Source organism: Amblyomma maculatum, chromosome 9 (genome assembly GCF_055883805.1).
Source record: "Amblyomma maculatum isolate TAMU_Amacu chromosome 9, ASM5588380v1, whole genome shotgun sequence".
Lineage (NCBI taxonomy): Eukaryota > Metazoa > Arthropoda > Arachnida > Ixodida > Ixodidae > Amblyomma > Amblyomma maculatum.
In genome coordinates this window covers 73,999,748-74,020,787 of record NC_139352.1, presented here as the reverse complement: position 1 = coordinate 74,020,787, position 21,040 = coordinate 73,999,748, and the positions used below count along the sequence as shown (strand labels likewise).

At 44.2% G+C, this 21,040-nt stretch overlaps 1 pseudogene; it reads left to right on the top strand.

Annotated features, from left to right (window-relative positions):
- LOC146179436 (uncharacterized) overlaps positions 1 to 20,727 on the top strand; it is a 57,731-nt pseudogene extending 37,004 nt beyond the window's left edge.
- The last annotated feature ends 313 nt before the right edge of the window (positions 20,728 to 21,040 follow it).

The following is a 21,040-nucleotide window of genomic DNA, read 5'->3' as shown; positions in this document are numbered from 1 at the left end:
TCCTCGATTAGAGCTGAATATGTATTCTGTAGCGAGATCCTGAACTCTTCTGCCCTCCCCCTCACCGCTAATTCATTGATGGGTTTCTTTCTAACTAATCTGTTGCGTTCCTTCTTCAGATTTAGGCTAATTCGGGACCTCACCATCCTGTGGTCACTGCATCGCACTTTCCCGATTACCTCTACATGAGTCCATTTCCGGTTCTTCCGTTTGCTGAAGAAGGTATTCATGATTCTTAAGTTATTGCGCTCTGCAAACTCAACTAGTAACTCCCCTTGTTATTCCTAGAACCAATGCCATAGTCGCCTACTGCCTGGTCTCCTGCCTGCTGTTTCCCTACCTTGCCATTGAAGTCGCCCATTTGTACAGTATACTGCGCCTTTACTTTTCGCATTGCCGATTCTACATCTTCGTAGAAGCTGTCAACTGCCTAGTCATCATAACTACATGTAAGTGCATAGGCCTGTACAACATTCAGTTTATACCGCTTATTAAGCCTAATTAGGATGCCTGCCACCCTTTCGTTAATACTATAGAATTCATTTACCGGGTGTCCCAGCTAACTTGAACCAAGGGTTACAAAATAATTATATATTTGAGGTAGGCCAGTGAAACCAGTTGCATAAAACTTCCAGCCTCCTTGTGCACCACAGGCGATTTTTGTTTTGCTATTAACTAATTAGCTAATTATGTTAATTTTTCTTACCTAATAAATATTCACCTTAGACCAAAAATGTGAATTGGGAAGTTGTAGAGCACCTTCAGAAACCTCCATTCCATTAATTGCGATAAAGAATGTCTCACGTGTATTTTTTTCCAGGCTCAAATGAAAGCCCGCGAAGTACAAATAATTTCACGTGACTAGCACATTTCAGTGCCACGATGTGGTGCTCTCAGTCGTGGTTTGAGCGAATGAAATCAGCTACAGCCGTGACCCGGCGTCCCGTTGCAGCGGCAGGCTGAAATGTTGGCGATGGTTGGAGCGAGCTAGCTTGTTCGTCGCCACCGCACCCAGCAGCTACGTCACGACAGGCGGGTGGCGATAAAGTACCAGCAAATGAAGGTACGAGCTTGAATCTGGTTGGTTGGTTGTGCAACTTTTAATTCCACCGGAAACGGGGAGTCGTGCGCCCGCGTATTAGAGGCTGGCAGGTCGCCCTTGGCTTGTTGCGGCCTCTTCCGCCAGATGGACGGTGCGGTGCTAGATCGCAGGGTCCGCGCATCTCAGCAGGGTATTCCAGGCTTCTCTACTTGTAATATTTTGCCCTATCCTTGTAGATTGTGGGCGCTCCCAAATTATGTGGTCGAGGGTCCCTCTCGCCCCACAATGTTTGCAGAGATCATTGTCCCTAAGGTCTGGTAGCGCGTGAAACGCCCAGACCGGGTTCATGAACGTATTAGTTTGTAGCCGCCTCCACGCGAGAGCTTCTCTATTATTTAGTGTAACATCTGGCGGGGGTACCAGTCTACGTCCCAATTTATAATGGTCGATGATTTTCCCGTAATTTAGCAAACGCTCGTCGTATGCCCAGTGTTCGGGGGGCTCGATGGCTACGCGGTGTAGAGAGCTCGGGCTAGCTCGTGAGCCGCCTCGTTACCAGGGACGGCAGCGTGAGCGGGTGTCCAAATTAACTGAATTTTCCTATTTATCGTTCTTTGGCTGAGGATCTTGGGCGCCTCCGGCGATATCCTCCCCTTCCCACAATTTTGAATGGCAGTTTTGCTGTCGCTAATTATGAACTTGGCTTCTGTTCCTACGCAGTCTCTATGTTGCGGCCTCTGATGGCTGCCGCGGATACCGGTGCCCCTCGGCCATCGACTACCGAAGCTACCGCCGCACCTGTTCTGCCGCTTGCCGCATCAACATAGACTACTTCATTTGCTCCCATGTTCTCGAACCGTCGCTCTAGAGCTTCGTCTCGGGACATTAAATTCCGGATGCATATTCCTAGGAAAGGGGGGGACTACCAAGGCATTCCTGATTTCACTATTAATCGTGACTTTTTTTTTTTAACTCCTCTGTCTGGGTTGACGCCTTTTTTTGCAAGGATTACTCTGCCCGTCTCGGTCGTGCTTAGTCTCTCTAATTGGGAGACTCGCACTGCCTCCGCCAATTCTGCCCACGTGTTATGCACCCCGAGTTCGAGCAGTCGTTCGCTCGAGGTACCCATGGGCAGTCCTAGCGCCTTCTTAACGCATCTTCGAATCAGACAGTCTAACTTCTCTTTTTCGCCGGCCTTGATGTCCAGGTAGGGCGTGGCGTAACTGATTCTGCTTATTACGTATGCTTGGATTAGTTTCAGTAAATTCCTCTCCTTAAGGCCTCTTCCTTTAGTGGCGACCCTCCTCAAGAGCCCGAGGGTTTGCATCGCGTAACTTTCTAATTTTTTCAGGACCTCTCCGTTATGGCCGTGGGATTGAATGACCATCCCCAAAATCCTGATCTGATCTACTTTTGGCACCGGTTTGCCCTCCACCTGAATATGAAACTCCCCGCTATTCTTGCAGCGGAGGTACTTCGGGTTATAAACGAACAACTCAGATTTATGCGGGGAGCACGAAAGTCCCCTTTTAGCCGCGTAATCGACAATGATTTTGGTCGCTGCCTGCAGGCGTTCCTCCGTACTCGCATCGCTCCCATGGTTGATCTGAGTGAGTCACATGATGTCATCTCACCCCTTCACCCAAGCCTGTACGCACAGATTGAGTGGCTGATACCTTATCGCTCATCCGCTTGTCGTGGCGTTCGCTGATGGGAGAGAACTTGATGCAGAGGCCTTGTTAGCTAGCCGCGCTCGCCGCTATTTGCTATTCGCTATTCGCCGCTGACGCGGACGAAGAAGCCATCGGAGGCATATCGGCCTGACGCTTTAACGGGGCCGAAGAGACACGGCCGCAGCTGATTTTCTTTACTCAAATCACGACTGAGAGCACCACAATCGTGACGCGAGAATGGGCTAGTCACGTGGTTTTATTTGTATTTCGCGGGCTTTCTTCTGAGCCCGGAAAAAAAAAGATATACGTGATGCTTTCGTTATCGCAATTACTGGAATGGGGGTTTCTGAAGGTGCTCCCCAACTTCCCCATTCGCATTTCTGGTCTAATGTCGATATTTAATAAATGAGAAAAATTACCATAATTAGCTAATTAATTACTTGCAAAACAAAAAATTGCCTGTAGCGCTCAAGGAGGCTGGTAGTTGTATGCAACTAGTTTCACTCACCTACCTCAAATATATATTTTGTAACCCTTTGTTCAAGTTAGCTGGCACACCTCGTATATTACCCGCTATATACTTATTGACAAGGAAACCTACTTCTAGTTATCGCCTCTCCGGTAAACCTCGATAACACAGTACATGCCCATCCTTCAGTAGAGTATATGCCTCATTCGGCCTCCTAACCTCACTAAGCCCTATGACATCCCATTTCATACCCTTTGGCTCCTCTAACAAAGCTGCTAAACTAGCTTCACTAGCTAGGGTTCTAGCGTTAAACGTTGCCAGGGTCATATTCCAATGGCGGCCTATCCAGCGGCGCCAGGAATTCTTAGCACCCCCTGCTGCGTCACAGGTCTGACCGCCGCCGTGGTCAGTTGTTCCGCAGCCGCTGGTGACTCAGGGTACGGAGTTTTATGGAACTTATCATGAGAGGTTGCGGTTAATTACTGCACCATAGTGGCCAACACCTGTTCTGGTGAGGGAGTGCGTTGCCGGAGGTGTTCACCGGCATCAGGTCGCACCCCAAGCCTTGTTTATGCAATTCCATCGACACGCGGATAATTTTTTTATCCGGTGGAGAAATGGGCGGCACCGGGATTTGAACCCCGGTCCTCTTACATGCGAGGCGGATGTTCTACCGCTACGCCACCGCTGCTTTTTTTTCTTATTGCAGACTTTGACATTTGAAAGTGAAATCAGAAATACAGTGCATAAAACGCGTAAGCCAGGCTTCGGCAAACATGGATTAAAATTCTCTCAGCGACACCAAAACATCAAGCAAGGTAATCCATTCTGGTGGATCAGGGAGTGCTCGATAACACTCTCTTAGCGAAACGACACTTTCAACAAAATGCTCGCGAACAGGACGCACGACAAGATCAGCATGTTCAAATTGCATCCTCGTTTTCCATATTGAGTGCAGGCCCAGAAGCATAATCAAATCATATGGTATATCCTGTGATGTTTCTATCGGCAAGAACCTTATTCCATATGGATCGAGTGGTAACTGTTTCTTAAGCGTGCGCTGTAAAACATCCCAGCGAAATATTGGGTCCCAGCAGTCAAGAAAAACATGCTCTATTCTTTCAGGTTTTTTGCATAAAAAACAATTGGTAGTCAAGGGTACGAAGATGCCTTTGCTATGAAGCCATGTCTTAACGGGTAGCGAGTTAGTGTGCAATTTAAATAAAAAAAGTTTTGACTGAAGATATTACCGGCATTCTTTTAACTCTTTTAAGGACGTCTTGTCCGGGGCCTCCACGGTATGGCAAACGGTACAATGGCTGGGGAAGCATGATGTCAGTGAGGTCTCTATAGAGTTTCTGCTTGGTGACATTGCACAGATATTCATGAGAGAAACGCACATTTAACAACCTATAAGCAAGCATAACTTCACGCAGATATCCAGTCACGGCACCGCACATATTTTGACATGACACCACGAACCCTCGTAGGAGTCTGCTGAGCCTGACTTGAATCACTGTCTGGAGAAATGGATTGTTTTGGTCGCGTAGATAAATAAAGCGCGATACAACCTGGCGCATAAATAAATGCACAAGCCCTAGTCCTCCCTTCTTGGCAGGAAGGAAAAGATTGGTTTGACTTGTTCTCTCCCATGTCGAAGCCCAAATAAACACAGCAAAAACACGATGAATTTTTGTACACTGATCCTCATGGCACCCAACACACTCATTACATACCAGATCTTAGATACAAGGAAGAGATTGCAGATTGTGGCTCGGGAAAACATCGACAATTGCCTTCCTTGCCATGCGTCAGCCTTTTCTTTTGCAGACAACGCTTGGTTAGCCCAATATGGCTCTGGGTCGCGATAGGCATCAAGCGGTACACCAAGATAACGTTTTGGAAGAGATGCCCAATTCAGCCGACAAAAATTGTCCGACGTGGCTTCCCAGTCTCCATGCCAAAAGCCATGACTCTTTTCCCAGTTTATCTGGGCCGCGGTGCACTCACAAAATTGTTGTACAACAGTTGTGGCATGCTGAATGCTGTCTCTGTCGGAGCAAAAAATGGCGATATCATCGGCGTAAGCCAAGATTTTAACATGGGCCGCCTGCAGTCTATAACCTGTTATAAGTTGGCTATTTGCAATTGCCAAACAGAGTGGCTCGAGGTAAACAGCGAACAGCAAGGGTGACAGCGGACATCCTTGCCTCACGGACGACAAAACTGGCAGGCTGCCAGTGATTTCTCTGTTTACTATGACTCGCGTTGAGCAGTTCGTGTAGGCCATTCTCACTCCCTCGGTTATAAAAGTACCGACGTTCGAATGCTCCAAAACGCATAGCAGAACCTCGTGCGATACACGGTCGAACGCCTTCGCCAGGTCGAGCTGCGATGCAGCGGTGGCGTTATTACGCCACCGCTGCATCAATGTATTTATCCCTCGTTAATATGAAAGCTCACTGTCTGAACAATGAACAGGGGAAGAATGCACAAAGCTCACTCGGCCCATGTATTTTTGTCTCGTTAATATGGGCATCGTTTCAAAAAAGCAGGATAGTCCGAACGCAAGTTAAAGAAGGGTGCGCAGGCCGGGAACCAATGCGACATCCGATATGGCCGGATGCCTGAACGAGTCCTGTGGAGTTGGAAAGAACCAAAGCGGGCGTGTCGCCGTTTTAGGAGGAGGAGGAGGGGGGGGGGGGCACAAGAGCGGAAAGGAACGTGCACAGCAAACCGAGGGTCAGCAAACTAAGAAAGACCCCGAAAGGAGGGAACCGGAAGATTTCTGGGTGCAGCGGCAGCGCCGCAACATGTGGTCGCAATAAATTCTCCTGAATTGGAACAGAGAGGCCTGTAAAAGCGCAAGAAAGAAATAATAGGAAGAAAGAAAAGCGCCAAAAGTGGGATCGGAAACTGGTGTTTTTCTTTCCCAGAACACAAAATGTGTTCGATGAATCCGTTAATGCATTTCGGTCAGGGCTAAGACACATTCACGAAGTAGAGCGACAAAGGGAAGGCGACAAGCACGCAACTAGGGCCGGGTGTCACATCCTGGGCGCCCTTCCTTCTCATGCTCCTGGTTTTCGTCACTGTTGCGCTGCCGAACTGCCATATTTTTCACCCTGGTCCGCATGTCGGCTTCGCCTTGTGGCAACTATGCGGCCTTGACAAGGTCCGAGCTCTTCGTAGTCCGCTAGCTGTCGTTCTAAACTGTTTCATAGGAACACATACAAACGACACAGGAAAGGGCTGTACGATAGCCCTCTGTATAGTAGCCTGACAAATTGACTCCATCGCTTGCTTACAGAAACAGTACAAGGCAAAAAAGAGAGAATCAGAAGAACGGAAAGGAAGAGAGATGAACTGGGCAGAAAGAGTGCAAAGAATCAGGAGCCTATAACCCTCAACTTTAGTCAGACTTTTGGCATGGCGGGAATTAAACGCAAAAGAACGGAGCTGAACTTAGGCGTGAAGCGGGAAATCAGTGAATACAAGCGGCAAAAGCCATCTCAGTCAATCCACGCCGTGAGGGACTGGGCCCAAGTTCAACTAGGCCTCAGCCTCGCCAGGTCCACTATAGCATCTATACTACAGGACTCCGATAAATGGCTCAACGTCGGCATCGCAGCGTCAGCACCAGTCCGACAGCGCCAAGCATAGTTCGAATAAATGGAGTCAGCCTTCTTAATGTGGTTCGGGAATGTGCGCGCGAATGGTGCTGTCGTCAGCAACGAAATGCTTCTAAAGAAGGTTCGCTGCCTCGGCAACATTATGGGTGCGTACCGTTCCTTCTCCTCCGTATTGATAGGTTTTACCTGTGATAACTTACGGAATTTGTGTTCAGTGAAACAGGGCGATGTTTACTGAGAAATATTATTCTACGCTCTGTCAAGGCATTACTGATTTCAGCTACTCAAGAGGATGGCTGACAAGGCTTAAGAACAGACATGACGTTTCGGGTCGACGGATTCATGGAAAAGGGGGTAGCATCGACAGCTCGGCTGTTTTTAATTAGAAAGTTATTTAAAAAAGCAACCATTAATTATAGTTTTTTTCTCAATTATATAACTTTCGTTTTTATTCATGACTCGTTATTATGGATGACTCACTTTATGGACAGTTTTGGTCGGAAACCAAAGCGTCCATACTAACGAGGCACGACTGTATTCCTGTTTTTTTCCTAATTAAATGTATTCGGTCGCAACACAATGTACAGTGTTTAAAAAAAAGCTTGGCAATCATTACTTTCTTTCTCGAATTAAGAAAAAGAGCATATCTTCATTGTTGTCATCGTCACTAGGGTCAACAGCAGTTGTCTTTTCAGTATATAGTAAGAACTGGCTTGTTTTATTTCTCATACGAATCTTATTCACGTGGGTCGGATGGGATAAACTCTTTGCATTGCAATATGGGCCTATGAGTAGTAACGTGGTACCCATGTAGTACTAAAGAACGAAACCGTCCACAAAAGGGTAGGTGAGGAGAGGGAAAGGATTGCCGCATTAGTGCAGAGTTGGACATGTAGTCTCCGGAGTTTTTCTCGTTTTATCCGGGATATTACTTGTATAAAATTAAGAGTAAAATACAGCCTTCATACGACAAAATTCTGGGTTGCCTATATATTCTGGGATTACCGAGAAATGTATATTTGCTTTAAGTTATGGTTTAATTTAATTATTATTATTATTTTTTTTTTTGCCGTTGAGCGCCCGACCTCAACTTCACATTTTGAGTTTGAGGTCAGGTTGAGTGAGTTCACTAATGGTCACCTGAAAAGTGAGGTGAGGTCGCCTGCGGGACCTCAACCTCAATTTATGAGGGTGAGGTTGAGTGAGGTCGCCATATATTTATTGAGTTTGAGGTGAGGTCGAGGTTTTTGAGGTCAAATGCCCCCCTCTGCGTACCTGTACTCTCGTCATGGACGTGAAGTTCGTAAAGACGCAGAAAGGCAAAGAACGCGGTAGCTGTAGACGGCTACAAGTATTGCTTCGAGCGCAAAAACCAAGACGACTGCAGCATACAGATGTGCTTAATACTGGACCGCCAACTGCAAGGCCGCAGTGCTTATGCACGGAGAAAACGTGCTAATCAAAACGCAAGGTGAGTCGATTTTTTGTTTAAACATGTTATCTGCTCACCACATAAAAGAGGGCATTCTCGCTCGATAATGCCCCTTAGACCTTTTCTCTTACACAGGGCCTTTATTCTGACATTTCAGAGCACTCCCACCCGTCCAACTCCGCCGAGATCACGGAAGAAATGTTCAACAATTCACTAAGCGAAAGAACAAGGCTAGAGCCACATCTACCGGCCCCTGAAATATATAGGAGAGAAATGCTCGATCTTGTCGGTGATGTAAGTACTGTCCTGCACATTTTTCGGCAGCACGGGCATGTGTGCCTGAATGATCTGTTCTTAAACGGGTACTAAGGACTGCATCAAATGTTTTTCTCAGCTAAAATCAACTCTCAGCAGCTCATTTTAAGATATTTTATGCGTGATAGAGAAAATGAGCACTAATAAATGAGACAACAGTATTTGAATGTCGTTACCCACGCCTGCAGGTGCAGCTTTGCTTGCGAGAAAGTCGATGGGGCCTTTCTAGCCTTTAAATGCTTTCTTTTCGATTTGGTTGCCGCATTTTTATGCTAAAGCAAACTACAATATTGACACCGTGCAATTCGAATTTGTCCTGAATACCTCTTTATTCGGATATTTGAGCTGAATTAAGAATATGCCTTTAAAGCTGAAAGTATAGAACAAGAACGCTGTCGCTGCTTACTTGGGTGGATGTGAATGCTATACTTGTCCGCGACGTTCTTATGCAGTAACCAATGTCGGCTCAAATCGTGTTTTGAGACGAAATATAAAATCAGTACGAATGCTTTAACGTCACATCCATCTGCCGCACGAGACCACTGCCGTATATGATGCTATCCGAGTAGGACGATGTATTTATCTGACTATTATCTCCAACAAAAAATGGTCTTGAGCATGATTATTTTTAGCATTTTTTTAACGGGGGCGAGCTGGTGGCGTAGGATGAGAATAAATGCCCGTTAACTATTGACTAAGCTAAATGTTTACAAAATGCTACTGCGCCCAGTAATAAAATATACGTGCGAGGCGTAAGAAGCCGGCATAATCACACTTGTATAAGGATCGAATGACGCCACTTGTCATCTCAGCGAATCTTCTCTCTATGACAGAAACAGAAACGATTGATTCTTTTCTATTAGATGATGAACAATTTAGTGCATATCGTGAGGAAGCAGGAGTTCATAAGCCAAACTGCATAAGGTAATCTCAGAGCAGCTACGTTAGTCACGTACAAATCACAGGTTCTAAGCAGTAATATGACTCTTTATTCTTTTTCCACATGGACATGTTGCAAACAAGCTTCCAAAATGTAATGCATGCTACTTATGTACTATAGTGTTCGTCACTATTCTGTACAGCGCTCGAGCAATTTGCACCACGTAAAACTGAAAGCGATTGTGTCCTCCTCGTTTTTATCTCGGTGTGGCTTTACTTAAGCGAAAGCGTTGCGTAAAAATCTTATACGCCGCAAGAAGATTTTCATTTTTTTTTGCATGAAAATTTTCAGTGCGAGCGCTCTGCACATGTGTCACGCACACTGCGCATGAGTTTTTTTGAGGCATTTTAGAAACACCTGAAGTTTAATGAACTGTATGCTTGCTATTCGTGTTAGATGTAAACAGAACTTTCGGACATTTTCTGGGAAAGATTATTTTGATGCTATTCTTTTTCGGATATTTTGTAAACTTCACAATAGCAATCAGTATATCCGCAGATCCTTTGTCGGCAGTGTTCTAGTTTTTTGCTGGTAATAATCGAAAATACGCCCCACCGGTTTTCTATGCAGTCTTAATAACTCGTTTTCAGCGCAGAAAAAACATCAGGAGCAAAAATTTGCTTGCCCTCGGAAGCTGAGACCATTTCAATTAATGCTTTCATGAAAGTAAGATACAATAGTTACAATAATTCAACTATTCTCAAAAACACAGCCCATTGGTTTTTTATTCCAGTTTTAAGTATGTATACTTTTCTCTCTGCGCATTGGAACTTAAACATTTCCCAGAGACATATGTGCATAACAGTATCTCACTTTGGCTTGCTTTTAGGGTTTAGCGTCCCGAAGTGACTCGGACTATGAGAAATGCCGTAGTGGAGGAAAATACCTTCCAATATCCTAAAGTTGCCTTATAAATAAAAGGTGTCCCAGCAGCAGCCTGGTCCTGCCAACATGCATACGTTCTTCATACATATATAGCATGCCTACATGTACTGGGGCATCGCCAACCTCTTGTTGTGACACAGAAGGTGTTCGTACAAGTTTATTCGGCTCAAGTATTTGTCGTATCTCTACTTCACTGTTCAGAACACTCTTAATCTTAGCCTTGACTGAAGGAATATGTGTTTAATAAATAAGTCAAATAATTTCTTTTATTGCATTGGGCATACATTTTTTTAAAATGCCTGGTACTTTTCAACTAAAGCAATCTAATTAATTTCAGAGTTGCAGTGTGCGCGTCAAACTACTGGCACACTATGTGTATGTCCCGAAATATCTGGCTGATCCAACCACTTTTTTTCTCGGTTGATGACGCAACCATAGCCAGGCTTCCGACGTTTGAGAGCGTCAGATGTACCATTTACAGAGAAAAAAGGAAACAACAACCAACATTGCCTGCATATGCTGCCGAAATTGAACTAGATGGAGTGTACACCCAAAACATCGACAAAAGAGCCTCTCTACTCTTGGACATCATCCCAAGTTCTGGCCGCGTGCTCTGCTGTTCTACGCACGAGCCAATCAATCATTTTGTGAAAGCACAGGAAGTGTTTATCGATGGTACATTCTGTCAGTTGGTGGCACTGAGTACGCTAAGACATGGCGTAAGTTTTAATGTTGCATACTTTCTTCTGCCAGGTAAATCGCGAGAAGTATACGTGTCGGCTTTCACAACATTTAAAGTAACTGTGCTAGTACTGAACTTGCCTTTATCGCTTGTTATAGTGCGCACAAACTTTGCAATTGCGCTAATCAGGCACTTGTCGTTTTTCCTGGGACTCGGCACCAGAGCTGCCATTTTCATTTTTCCCGGGCAATCTGGGGAAAAGGCCAAGCGCTAGGCCTCGCGAAAGCTTATGCGGATGTGTCAGTGAGCAGTGCACATTTGTACGCCAGATGATAAGCTTGGCATTCGTGCCACCGACGTTTGTGCGCTTTGCATGGCGTGGTTCCTTGCATGGCAAGAAACACGGCGGCTATAAAATCAAACTACGGCATGAGAAACTGATTGCGAACAGCGTGACATTCATTTATGGCCATGCATCTGACTGCCTCATCACAATGCCGACGAATGCTGAGCTTGCTAAGCAAATCGAAAGCCTCGAAGCTAGGTTCAATGAAAAGTTGCATGAACTTGTTGACGAGCTTATAACGAACATCAAGGAAAAATTGACTGATGAGGGACTCGACTTCGGTGGCCTTAAAGGCCCACTGTCCACCCTCCGGTCGAAAATATTTTCTTCCCCGGTGACTGTGAGACTTCGCCCCTGGAACGCAAGGCCGCAAAATGTTTTTGAAAAGAGTAACTAATAACGCAGTTACAGCCACCGCAATCACCCGATTCTATCCTGCCTCTCTCCTTCCGTTCCCTCGCAAAGGTTTTTCACTCTCCTGCCCGAGGTCGTCTAGCCTCCGCAATACAAATTCCCCTTCCTCCTCCGCGTTTGGCGGGAGGTGGGGCGTGGCTCTCCGCGAGCGCGAAAAAAAAAACGGTCGAGGGAGCGCGCGCCGCTGGATTCAGTCTGGCCGTGGCGAGGGAAAAGCGCGCTGCGAGCGGTAGACACCCATCCTTCTCCCGTCAGTCAGCGAGACGGACCAATGGACGTCGTTCCCGGTACGTACGTCATTATCGGGGCCCGTCGGGCCAGCGCAAAAAGCGGTGAAGCTGGCTTCTCAAAGGAGAGCAGGAGGGAGCTTTGAATTGTATTTTCGATGCTTTGCGGCGCGCGTGTCGCTGTAGAATTTTGCACAGACTATCTCCGGTACCTGATCGAAACACTGGGCTCTTTTTCTTAAAAGGGCCTTCCCTGGACAGTGGCCCTTTAACACAAAGGTTGAGGGAATGACGGCGAGCCTCCAGATATTCAACAAACTGGTTGAAGACATGCGTGACCGGCAGACTGATCTCGCCGCCTCTAATAAAACGCTTAAAGCTGAGAACGATGCTCTTCGAAAAAGAGTAATTGATCTCGAGCAATACTCCCGACTCAACAACATTGAGATCAAGGGAGTGCCTTACACACAAAGCGAGGATTGCACGGCCAACGTGTCGGCAATTGGCGAAAAAAATTGAATGTCCTGTGTTGGCCACTGATCTTGAGATCGTTCATCGTGTACCAACAAAAACGAACGAACAAAACATCGTAGCCCGTTTCTACTCTCGGTCACACAAAAGCGAGTTTGTGAGAAAGGCATGAAAGGCCAGACTGAACACTAGCAGTCTTGGCTTTCAAGGAGAAGTCAAGAACCCAGTCTTTTTTAATGATCATCTCTCGTCAGATAACAAAAAACTGTTTGCAAAAGCCCTAAAGCTTAAGAAAGAAAAGAAGTGGAAGTTTCTGTGGACCGACAATTGTCGTATCAAAGCGCGCCAAACCGACGACAGTGACGTGTTCCGTATCTGTAGTGAATCTGATCTTTCCATCTTTTCATAAGCTTGCCCATTTATAGCAAGTAATCTTATTTCTTTGTTTATTTATTATTTTTTTTTGCAACGACGACTTACTTTTCACCTTCTCAGCTTGAAGCCTTTCTTTCTGTCCCGTGCCGTTCATTTATTCATTTCAATGCGCGTAGCCTTCGCAAACATTCCGATGACATTTCTAGTTTCCTATCATCGATTCATCACAATTTTTCGCTTATCTGTATCAGTGAAACATGGCTAAGCTCCCATGACCAATACTTACACTCTTTTCCGTCTTACTCAGCCGAATATTGTCATCGAGGGGATAGTAACCATGGTGGCGCTGCTATTTTTATATCATCTAAGTTCCATTACCTCAGACGCTAGGACTTGTCAATCAACACGACTAATTGTGAGTCTGTATGGATTGAGCTTGATAAGTCGTTTGTGTCACAAGATTCAAGAAACATTATCATTGGTTGCTTATATCGATCTCCTTCTTCATCCGTTAGTGAATTCTGCTTGGCTTTTGAAGAAATTTTAAATAAGCTTTCACTGGAACAAAAAAATGTCATTATCATGGGTGACATTAACATCAACCTTCTAGTTGCTTTAACGCCTTCATATCATGAATACAACAACTGCATTAATGGCCATGGCTTCGAATGCCTATTAAAAGTACCTACAAGATGCCCTAATAACGGTAACAGTTCACTTATTGATCATGTGCTTTCTAACTTAATTACTTCCCCCGATGCTGGCGTAGTCGAAGTTGAATTAACAGATCACCACCCTATTTTTGTACGAATAAAATCTATCCCCGTTGATAATCATGTGCACGTTACTAAGAAACGCTTGAATTCCTCACTATTTTATGAAACAATTGCTAACATAGATTGGCTACCAATTACTTTGATCGATGACCCTTAAATTGCTTACGAAGCATTCACTGCTGTACTTGCTAAAGCTCTTGATACATCATCTACAACAGTGACGTATTGCAGAAAATGGTATCACAACCATTACAACCCATGGTTAACTACCGGTCTCTTGAAATGTCTACGGAAAAAGGATAATCTGTATAAAAAGACTGAGAAGCAGCCATTTAATAATAATTTACGGACACGATATAAAACTTATAGCAATGTACTTGGCAGGCTACTCAAAACTGCGAAGAAAAAATATTATGAATCTGAAATAAACCAAGCTGGTATTGATTCTAAAAAACAATGGAAAGTTATCAATTCATTATTAAATAGAACTCCTACTACGGCTCCTATAAAGGAAATCCAGACAGACACACATGTTTGTCGTGATACTAGTGACATTGCGAATGCTTTCATTGATTCATTTGTCATCGATCAACCTCACGTCACTCACCCCATTCACATGTACCCCCGTCTACCTCATAGTTTCTTCCTTTTCCCGGTTTCTCCTGATGAGGTGCGCACTGTCATTATGAATCAGAAAGACGCAAGCCCAGGCCTTGACAACTTCCATTCTTTCCATATCAAGCTAATATCTTCTCTGATTTGCAATGTGTTCTCTTACATCGTCAACTTAATCTTCAAGACCGGTATCTTCCCTAGCGCACTCAAAAAAGCCAAACTAATACCCGTCTTCAAAAAAGGTGACAGGCGCCTAACAAGTAACTATCGTCCCATTGCTATTCTTTCCTTTCTTAGCAAAGTAATTGAAAAGCTGTTTGTCGTCCGTCTGACAAAATACCTCACAAAATTTAACATCATATCTTCTAATCAGTTCGGCTTCAGGTCTGGTTTTTCAACTGAATTAGCCTTAATTTCTTTAACAGATATGATTAAAGATATTATTGATCGTAGTCAATTAGCTGGCCCATTATACATTGATCTTTCGAAGGCATTTGACTCAATTAATCACAACATACTTTTAGATAAATTAAATGCCCTTGGAGTATCTGGTCCTGCACTTACATTTATCCGCAGCTACCTACTAAACCGAATCCAAGCAGTTTGCATATCTGATACTTACTCTACACCTAAGACTACTAATGTTGGCGTTCCTCAGGGTTCCATCCTTGGACCACTTCTTTTTGTTTTATTTATTAATGATCTTCCCTCGTGCCTTAAATCTTCTGAATGTATATTATACGCAGATGATACTACCGTACTAGCATCTGACTCGTGCATAGATTCTTTAACACGCAAATTGAATACCGATGCAGCAAACATAGCAACCTGGTGTCGAAATAACATGCTTACAATTAATGCATCCAAATCTAGCTTTGTCATCTTCTCGTCTCCTCTCAAGGCTATTCCTGCATCTTTACATATTTCCCTTAACTTCACATACTCTTTGCCACTGATCATGCGATGTTCCTTGGCATAGATCTTGATTGTCACTTAAAATTTAACAGACATATATCTTCCCTTTTAAAAAAATTAGCATACGGCATAAGGGTGCTCATCAAGGTACGAAATTACTTCAGTTTACACACGCGCATTTCTCTCTACTATGCTTTCATCCATAGCCATATGAACTATTGTATTTCGTCTTGGGGAAACACATACAGAACACACATAGCTCCGCTACAACACATACAAAATCAAGCCATACGCATAATTACTTCTAACAGCCATTTGTGCAGTGCTGCGCCCTTGCTGCAAGCTCATAACATTCTTGAAGTCTCATCCATGTTTCATTATTCTATTGGCATCCTCGTATTTAAGTTCATGAATGGATCACTTCCCATCTCAATAATTAATAGTACCCAGTTCCCGAGACATAGCTTCACTCGGTTTTCATGCCAAAATAATATTTTATTGCCAAAACCCAGAACTAATTACGGCAAATCCACAGTTAATTTCTCTGGTTCATTTCTGTGGAATTCATTACCATTCAGAATTAAGCAATCTTCTAATATTCACGCCTTCAAGCGTAGTTTTCGTACTTTTCTGCTATCGAGGTAAAAAAAAATTTCATTGATAAAAATACTTATCCCACATACAATAGTTTTCCTCTGTTTTGCATTTATATAACATGTTCCCAATTTATGTTCTGTTTATATTACGCTATCGTGTATTTTTGCGTGTTCCACATTTATATTATATAACAGTTACAGTTTTCATCCGCTGTTGTTTGCACTTAATTATTTTTGTTTTGTATACTTGTAACAGGAGGTCCCCTGTGCAGCCATTGGCTTTGGGACCTCCTCCTGTACTTACCAATATTTGTATTCATTCGTTGCATTGAATCAATAAATTCTGAATTCTGATCTATTGATCTATTAATGTCGCACAAAAACTGGTTGAAAAATCATAGCGCGAAGTGCAAGTACAACGCAAATTTCCCAATGTTAGTCATTCCCCAATAAATTTTTTGTACACTAATATCCGCAGTATTATACCAAAACGTGATGAAATTTGCAGCCTCATATCTTCTTTTTCTTGTGATTTGCAGCTTCTTACAGAGACATGGCTTAATTCATCACTAACTGACCTCGAGATTTTGCCTTCATTCCCTCATCTCGATATTTTTCGCAAAGATAGTCCTGGAAATGCACGTGGTAGCGGTGTTCTTATCGCAACTAACCGATCATTGCGCTGTACACCGGTCAGTGTTCCTACCCCGCCGGAAATGGTTTGGATGTGTTGGTATGCTACCTTTTCGCGCCTGCTAATTGGTGTTTGTTATCGCTCTCAATCTAATGACGACTCCTTTACGTCTTTATTTCATGACTCACAGCTAGCGCTAACGACTATGTATCATAATACCCCCTTCATTATTTTTGGTGATTTTAATTATCCTTCCATAAACTGGATCAATCCCGCTTCTACCATGTCAAAGTGCAACAGTGAAAGTGAATTCGTGAACACGTGCATGGCTTTCGGCCTAACGCAGCTTGTCAATGAGCCCACTCGTATTACACAGCACTCGTCTAATATTCTTGACCTAATTTTAACAACGCATGCCGATATCTGTTCCTCGCTTGCTTTTCGTCTCTCCCCTAGCGATCACGCTGTAATCAGTGGCTCGCTCCACTGCAGTTTGGTCAGGAACAAAACAAAAACTAAGAAAAACCTTACACTCAATGATAAAGGTGACGACACAAGTCTGAATTATTGGTGTGCCCAGCATATGCGTGCGAAAGAAGTGTGCTAGCCGCTTCCTCGAAGCGTTTTGACAAGAGGCCTCTGTCGGAAGAACTGCTGTTGGGCGCTTGGCAGGACAAGGGGAAGGGTGTCCAGGCAGTGCGTGCTCTTTGCCGTTTTTTATGCGCCAGCGGACTTGATTCGCGCTTGTAAAGCAAGCCACTGTGCTGTAGATATGTATTTCATACGCCTTCTCCCACATCTCACCCATCACGATCTTCTTTCTTCTCTCCTTCCCCTTCCCCAGTGCAGAGTAGCAGGCCAGATTTGAATTATTCCGGCCAACCTCTCTGCCTTTTCCTTTCAATAAATCCATCCATCTATCTATCTCTGCATGGGATAAGTATTTCTGCGCCGCTGAAGAGTATAAAAGACAATTGCACTCCTCTAAACACAATTTTTTCAATAACACTCTGCCATCTATTCTGCGTAATGACCCCAATACGTTTTGGAAGACAATCCGTCCTTCCGTTTTAACCAATATTTCTTTACTTCGTAGCGACGGCAACAATGCACAAGATCACGAAGTAGCTGACATGCTGAATGACACTTTTTGTGCTGTTTTTCCTAACGAGACCACTGTCGACCTCCCTTCGCCACCAGAATATGCTCATCCCCAAATGTATCCTATAAGGTTTGACCCGAACGGCATCTCTAATATTATTAAACTAAAGAATTCATCCTCGGCGGGAACCGACGGCATTAATGCTAACGTGCTTAAGAACACTAAACACGTCAGTAGCCTTGTTTTATCGCTCATATTTCAGCAGTCGCTAAGCACCGGTACCATTCCCATGGACTGGAGGATCGGGAAGGTCATTCCTGTCTTCAAAAAAGGTAATCGCTCGTCACCCAGCAACTACAGACCAATATCTCTGAGTAGTGTGTGTTCAAAACTTATGGAGCATGTTATTCATTTCCAGGTTGCAACATTCCTTTCATCAGTTGGCTATTTGCATCCTAATCAACACGGCTTCCGTCAAGGCTGCTATTGTGAATCTCAGCTTGCTCTTTTCTTTTCCTTCACGATATTGACACGAACCTCGACCTTAACATACGCACAGACGCCTTTTTTTTTTTAGATTTCGAAAAGACTTCGATAAAGTCCCGCATCGTCATTTGCTGCTTAAGCTCTAACCTTAATTTAGACCCTTGTGTATTGAATTAGATCAAACAATTTCCTAACAAATCGTCTCCAGTTTGTTGTCGCCAACTCCCAATCATCTACCCTTTCCTAAGTCCGGTCAAGTGTTCCTCAAGGTACGGTACTTGGCCCCTTACTTTTTCTAATTTATATTAATGACCTGCCAAATTACGTAACATCTAAAATACGGCTGCTTGCCGACGACTGTGTAATATACCGCCCCATAAATAACCAATCTGACATCGCTATCCTACAGAATGATCTGCTTAACGCGCAAAGATGGTGCCATACCTCGCTCATGAAATTAAATGGTAATAGAACGCTTCATGACTCTTTACACCGTCGGAGTAACTACTTACCTTATAGCTATCATCTTTACGATTTTCCTACAACTCAAACTGACACTATCAAATATCTAGGTATTCATATCTCCAGTGACCTATCCTTGTCCAGTCATATTTCTCATATAACCAACTCCGCTTGTTGCGTTCTTGGCTACTTACTCCGCAACATTTTATTAGCCCCCCTTCTGTCAAACTAATTACTTACACTTCGCTTGTCAGACCCAAACTTGAGTACGCTCACGCTATATTCGATCTTCACCATACTAATCTAATCAATTTACTGAAATCTACTCAAAATCGAACTTCACGTTTCATTCTTTCAGATTAGGTACTCCTATTGCACCAGTGTTACCGTACTAAAATCCAAACTTGAACTTCACAATCTAGTTTTGCACCAGAAACTAGCTCGCCTTTCTCTTTATCATAAGTTTTATCACAGCTTGCCACCTGACAACGTGTTCATCCGTCCATCCCATTGATCATCACGTCATCTCCACTTCAATGCCGTCTACCCCCAGCGCGCCCATACGACAACATTCCAAAAGTCATTTTTTTCTCCGCACTGCGCTGGATTGGAACGACCTTCCCGGCCACATCGCCTCACTAACCGACATTTCTCATTTCAAGACTGCCATCGAAAGACATTTTCTTATTGTAACCGCCATACTCCAAGCCCACCCTCCTCATGTAATACCCCTTAAATGTGACCTTTGAGGATTCAATGAATAAATAAATTGTAGTGAGTGAAGAGCGGATTCACGAAGACGAGGAAGAGAACGACGAAGGGCCGCTGCACTGCTCGAGCTCGCTGGTTTGTGCCTTGACGGACTGTGCTCTTGTGCTGTTCGCCGTGCCGACGCCCACGCTCGGTGCGGACGTTACGCATCTTACACTCAATGCGACAGCAGTCTGAACAGACACATTACGTTTTTTGCGCTTACGCTTACGATCCTTACGAACGATACGTGCGTTGCGCACGTAGTCTCAACGCGGCTTTATAGAGGGCTATATTCCCTGTTGAACCCTCAGTAAAAGTCCTTTCATATGGTGGAAGTGAGGATTTCCGTTCGCCCTGCAGCTTCGCCGCCGCACACTACCAACAACAGTCATCCACGCTAAATAAGTAAATAAAGCAGCGGCCCCATCAGCAACGCTAAGGGGTTTTGCAGCTGACGCTGTACTTCGAGGATACATAGATCAATGGAAACTTCGACGTCCTGCAGTGGAATCAACATCAGAACAGCAGAGCCAGGACGAATAACCTAAAGGAAGCCTGGCATAGGTAAAGGACATTATCGTAATAAATTCTTTAGTGCTCACTTCAGTGCGCTATCATCGCAATTTTCATTTGCAGAAAAATTAACAACACACTTGGAAAGGCCCACCCAAATTTAACAACACACTTGGGAAGGCCCACCCAAATATTTACACATTTGTAGACATAATAAAACGGGATGAAGCCATGAGCCAGGCTTCTCTACTTCAAATGTCTAACGGTGGCCAAGCAAGGAAACGAAATCATCATCATCATCAGCCCGATTATACCCACTGCAGGGCGAAGGCCTCTCCCATATTTCTCCACTTAACCCGGTTCTTTGCTAGCTGCATCCACTTCACCCCTGCGAACTTCTTAATCTCATCCGCCCACCTAACTTTCTGCCGCGCCCTGCTCCGCTTTCCTTCCCTTGGAATCCAGTTTGTTACCCCAAGCGACCATAGGTTATCCTCTCTTCGCTCTACATGTCCTGCCCATGTCCATTTCTTCTTCTTAATTACCGCTAGATGTCGGTAACTTGAGTTATTTCTCGGACCCACTCTGCACGCTTCCTATTTCTTAATGTTACCCCTACCATTTTTCGTTCCATAGCCCTCTGGGTTGTCCTCAACTTAAGTAGAACTCTCTTGGTTAGCCTCCACGTTTCAGCCCCATAGGTGAGTACAGGCAAGATGCAACTGTTGTATACTTTCCTATTGAGCGATACCGGTAAGCTGCTAGTCATAATCTGCGAGTGCTTGCCAAATGCGCTCCATCCCAATCTTATTCTTCTTGTTATTTCCTTTTCATGGTCCGGATCTGCGGAAATGAAATAAGAAATTGCAAAAGAAGGATGAAAAATTACGGAAATTGGAGCAACGCCTTGCCAGCGGAGAGCTGAACCTAGCGCCATCTTTGAAGATGATGCAGCTCTTCTGCGGATTGTGAAGATAGGCAGTGCATTATTGTTTTTATTTTGTTGTAGCAAATATATAAAATAAAATTGTTCGTATATGTTTTCCGTTATTTTATGCGTGATACGTGCCCGCAGTATGGCATATTCTTATTTTCAAACATTGGGGTCAGAATCATTGAAGAAAAAATTTAAATAACCTTATATACCTCTTGAGTTGAATCTCATTCTCCTATGCTTCCTGTAATGCACAGACCTAGTAGCCATTTGTTTCTTGAGATCAGAGGTGGGAAACCTCATGAGGTCGACCTCAACCTCACCTTGACCTCAACCTCACGGAGTGAGGTG